Genomic DNA, 5,344 nt, shown 5'->3' with positions numbered 1-5,344 from the left:
CCTCCGGCATTTGCAAAACTGCATATCCAATCATGCCCTGAAACAGCAATGCTTACGCTGTGTCAGGGCATGCTTGGATGTGTAGTTTCTCAAGTGCCGGAGGGTTGCATTTGGGACAAAGGCCAATGTAACCTGCTTGTGTTCAAGTGTTGCTTGTACCTTGTCTTTGGCTGACACCATACTATTCTCTTCCACAGGTCTTGCGGAGTATCCTTCAAGGTGCAGGAACCAGCGTGGATGAAGGGACCGGACAGTTCCCCGGCTGTACCATGGGTGACCTACTTGGTATGTGGACCTGAACCTCCGCCATGTTGCAGACACCCCCCCTCCTCAGGTGAGATGTATTGCCCAAAACTCCCTCTTGGTTAAAAGTAACCCAGGCATGTCCCAACTGCGGCCCTCCGGCATTTGCAAAACTGCATATCCAATCATGCCCTGAAACAGCAATGCTTACGCTGTGTCAGGGCATGACTGGATGTGTAGTTTCTCAAGTGCCGGAGGGTTGCATTTGGGACAAAGGCCAATGTAACCTGCTTGTGTTCAAGTGTTGCTTGTACCTTGTCTTTGGATGACACCATACTGTTCTCTTCCACAGGTCTTGCGGAGTATCCTTCCCAAGGTGCAGGAACCAGCGTGGATGTCAAGGGACAAGACAGTTCCCCTGCTGTACCATGGGCAACCTACCACAATACCACTGCATCTCTGAAATGCCCTATTTTACATTTTATTAACTAATAATTTAAAGAAAAACCACACAAAACTTCTCATTTTAAAAATTTATTGAAGAATTAAAAATATTTTTTTTATTAAAAAAATAAAATGTAATAAAAACAAAAAAAGTAGTGTGTGTTCTTCTTTACATTCTTTTCTTGTGTAGAGATCTGTGAAATAAAAAAAAATCCATATTAAGTAAAGACACTATTGATGTCATGTTCATTTCTTTCCCAAGAACATTTGTGGAACCACACAGCCCAGCATGACTCATTGCTGGACTGTGTTGTTCCCCAAGTGCAGGCGGTCCAAAGTGGCAGAGTGGTGTCAGCGGTCAGCACTTTGACACGCCTGCACTTGGGGAACCACACAGCCCAGCATGACCCATTGCTGGACTGTGTTGTTCCCCAAGTGCAGGCGGTCCAAAGTGGCAGAGTGGTGTCAGCGGTCAGCACTTTGACACGCCTGCACTTGGGGAACCACACAGCCCAGCATGACCCATTGCTGGACTGTGTTGTTCCCCAAGTGCAGGCGGTCCAAAGTGGCAGAGTGGTGTCAGCGGTCAGCACTTTGACACGCCTGCACTTGGGGAACCACACAGCCCAGCATGACCTATTGCTGGACTGTGTTGTTCCCCAAGTGCAGGCGGTCCAAAGTTTCTTGAATATATACATTGAAACATGGCTTTACTCACCTTGGTATGCACAACACGAACTACGCCGTCCACTTCAATTTTCCACCCAATCCTATGAAGAAGCCAAAAATAAACACTAGTGAATAGTAAATTCACACAACAGTGAAAGCCTATTTTACACCAATACAAAAAGGAGTTGTTGTTTTTTAAAAAGTGGTATCAGAATAGCTCTTTGGCCCATCATACATGTAACCACAAGGAGCTTTCATCAGTTACCACACGCGCCCGCATACATGCCCGTGCATGTATGCCTAGACATAAAGCTCCTTGGTAGTATTCGGTCGGGGGTGGGGGAGCCCAACAGACATATAAGACAATATTAAGAAAAAAAACAAACTAATGGGAGGAGGAGAAAGGGAAACATGAAAAACATGAGTAAATAATAAAACAATACGACCGGGCTTATGGTGGTTGTTGGCCATCCGGATCCTCTTCTTCCTCTTTTAATTTGGCGTCGATGCCCTGGGCGGCTGTGGGGTGTGTTGAATTGGCCTCGGTGGCCATGCTGGTGTAGACGTGGCGGCCGGTGGTGGAGGCATCTGGTAGGGGTGGTACATCCCTGTATATCCTTGGTACAGCTGTGACCGTCCATACCAGGATCGTGGTGTAGCAAGGGCAGGAGGCGTCAGTGTGGCTTGTGGTGGTGGATGTGGTGGTTCACCAGCGTGTTGTTGAGCTGGCTCTGGGAGCTTATCATAGATCATCTGTAGCGTTGTTGCGATGATCTGTTGGCTGGATGCGGAATGTCCATGGCTGGCCGACATGTTGTCAACGCTGTGTACCAGGCATGATGTGTTATCCACCAGCCGGTTGATGGATGTGGCCAGAACGTGAAGGATGTCAAAGTCACCTGCGCGCCGACGATGTGTGGCGCGCAGGTGATGATCTGAGCGCTGCTGATGCTTGCTGCGCATGTGATGGTCCGCGCGCTGCTGCCGATGCCTGCTGCGCAGGTGATGGTCCGCGCGCTGGTGATGTCCTCTGGGCAGGCGTGTCTGGGGAAAAAGAACAAACACATTAGCAAATAAAAAAAATAAAAAAAAAGATTAGTGCAGCTCATCTGAATGTATTCTTACCATCAGGCCTCCTTTTGGACTGCTTGTCTCCCGCCGTCTTCCGTCTTCTGGGCGGTTCTTCCTCCTCGGGAAAGCCAGCAGGACGGCTAGAGTCCACACCTCCGCGAACTCCTTGGACGATGACAGGGTTCATGCACCTTTTAATAACGTTCTCCCAGAGTAGCCACTTCAGATTGAGAGCCGGACCACCTCCCGTAGCTGTCTCATGTCGGCGCTGAATCCCCATCTTCTTCTTGGTCTGTCTGCGGCAATCACTGTACCGCTTCATGCAGTTTCTGGTGCTCCGGCGGTTTACAGATACTGCAGTGACTTGTCTCGCGATGGCATCCCAGATGTTTCGCTTGGTCTTAGCTGCTGTGGTCTGTGCCCTTGGTCCATACAGAACGTCGTAGGACTTGTCGACGCCATCCACTAGGGCACAGTTTTACGCCTCAGTGTATCTGGGTCCACGCGGCTACTTCTGTCCTGCGTCTTCACCAGAGGCTTCCTCCTCCGACTGATCCTCTGGCTGGCTTCTTGCCTTTAGGGATTAAAAAAAACATGCATTTAATAAGATCGGTATGTACCTGTGAGTGTGTCAGTATCCCTGGCAGTGCACAAAGACACCTGTAGGTGTGCATGGCAGTGCGCAAACTAGGGTGTGTCAAGTTGGATGCTATTGTGTCTGCAGGTGTTGTCAGTATTTACCTGTCTAGGCCTTTTCTTTTTCTTTTGCTTCTGTCTTTGGTCCCTTGACGACCGCAGCTGGTCACTGCATGCCTGGTCGGTCGTATCCTCCTCCTGGGCCGTCTCCCACTCCTCATTGCTGTGCAGGGAAAATGCTTCTGAGGGGTAGGGGGAAGGGGGGGGATCGGGGCCGCTTGTCCCTGGACATCTCTGTTGTAAAAAGAAAGAAAAAATATTTTTACAAATTTCACACACATTACATAATTACATGCAACCACACGTCATGCTGCTGGGTCCCCAGTGCTCAAGCAGGACCAAACACAACCAAAAAAAAAATGAAAAATTGAAAAAAACCTCATCCAAACAAGCCAAAACCCCCGTACAAGCATCCCTGCATCTGCTGGAGGTCAACCAGTGCTAAAAAAGGAGTGAAAAAACATGTTTTGGAAACAAACTACAGCACGTCGGCCACATGGCAGATACCGACACAGTCAAGTCAGCCCAAACAAGGCCAAAATTACCTCCAGCATGTGCAGGGATGCACCAGTGCTAAAATAGGAGCAAAAAAACATGTTTTGGAAACAATCTACACCACATGTCGGCCACATGGCAGATACTGACACAGTCAAAGTCAGCCCAAAATTACCTCCAGCATGTGCAGGGATGTACCAGTGCTAAAATAGGAGCAAAAAAACATGTTTTGGGAACAAACAACGACACATGTCGGCCACATGGCAGAACCCGACACACTCTAAAATCACCCCAAAACAAGCCAAAAAGCATCCCTGCACATGCTGGAGGTCAACCAGTGCTAAAGTAGGAGCAAAAAACATGTTTTGGAAACAATCTACACCACGTCGGCCACATGGCAGATACCAACACAGTCAAAGTCAGCCCAAACAAGCCCTAAATTACCTCCAGCATGTGCAGGGATGCACCAGTGCTAAAATAGGAGCAAAAAAACATGTTTCGGGAACAAACAACGACACATGTCGGCCACATGGCAGAAACCGACACACTCTAAAATCACCCCAAAACAAGCCAAAAAGCATCCCTGCACTTGCTGGAGGTCAACCAGTGCTAAAGTAGGAGCAAAAAACATGTTTTGGAAACAATCTACACCACATGTCGGCCACATGGCAGATACCAACACAGTCAAAGTCAGCCCAAACAAGCCCAAAATTACCTCCAGCATGTGCAGGGATGCACCAGTGCTAAAATAGGAGCAAAAAAACATGTTTTGGGAACAAACAACGACACATGTCGGCCACATGGCAGAAACCGACACACTCTAAAATCACCCCAAACAAGACAAACAGCATCCCTGCACATGCTGGAGGTCAACCAGTGCTAAAGTAGGAGCATAAAACATGTTTTGGAAACAAACGACATCACATGTCGACCACATGGCTGATACAAACACGATGAAAATCACCCCAAACAAGCCAAAAAGTACCTCCAGCATGTTCAGGGATGCACCAGTGCTAAAATAGGATCCAAAAAACATGTTTTGGAAACAAACGACATCACCTGTCGACCACATGGTGGATACCGACACGGTCTAAAATCACCCCAAACAAGCCAAAAATCATTCCTGCACATGCTGGAGGTACACCAATTCAAAAGCATGACCAAAAAACATTTTATGAAGAAAAAAAAACGTGAAAAACTACCCCCAAACACACAACTGAAAAAAAAAAAAAAAACATGCAGCAATACAAGCAGGAGCTATATACACATACCTGCACACATATACATACCCCAAACACCCCAAAGCAACGCCACATGTACACCTCATGGCACCTCCCCACTACACAAACACATACATGCAACGCCAGACCACATGTGGTACTTACCTACAAATGTAGAAATCGCTCCAAAAACGACTCTCCTCCGGGGTAACAGGTCTCCTGTCTGTCCTGTATTAAAGCCTGCTGGGTGTCCAAACGATACCACAGCAAACAAACAATTTGCTAGCTCTGCAGCACCTCCACCTCACTCTGCAGGTTCACAAAATGGCTGCTGAGCACGCAGCAAACAAGCCCATATAAAGGGCTGAAAACGGTGGGAAGTCGAATCCAGGACGCCCCCTACTCGACGATTGGTCCGTTATTCGACAAGGGGAGTGTCGAATGTGTTTTGTATTGAATATGTCGAATTCATGGTCCCGGGTGGAGGGTTTCGGCTGTCGAGTGCA

General features: G+C 47.9%; 1 long non-coding RNA gene across 1 annotated transcript; it reads right to left on the bottom strand.

Moving 5' to 3' along the window:
• Positions 1–1,411: 1,411 nt before the first annotated feature.
• On the bottom strand, positions 1,412–3,349 carry LOC135051264 (uncharacterized). The gene is made up of 3 exons (XR_010242144.1): positions 3,169–3,349; positions 2,482–3,001; positions 1,412–2,400 (listed from the first exon to the last, which is right to left on the bottom strand). It is a non-coding gene; the product is annotated as an uncharacterized LOC135051264 (long non-coding RNA).
• Positions 3,350–5,344: the final 1,995 nt, after the last annotated feature.

The sequence above is a fragment of the Pseudophryne corroboree genome, chromosome 2 (assembly GCF_028390025.1).
Source record: "Pseudophryne corroboree isolate aPseCor3 chromosome 2, aPseCor3.hap2, whole genome shotgun sequence".
In the NCBI taxonomy this organism is placed as follows: Eukaryota; Metazoa; Chordata; class Amphibia; order Anura; family Myobatrachidae; genus Pseudophryne; species Pseudophryne corroboree.
This window is presented reverse-complemented; position numbering and strand designations above follow the sequence as displayed.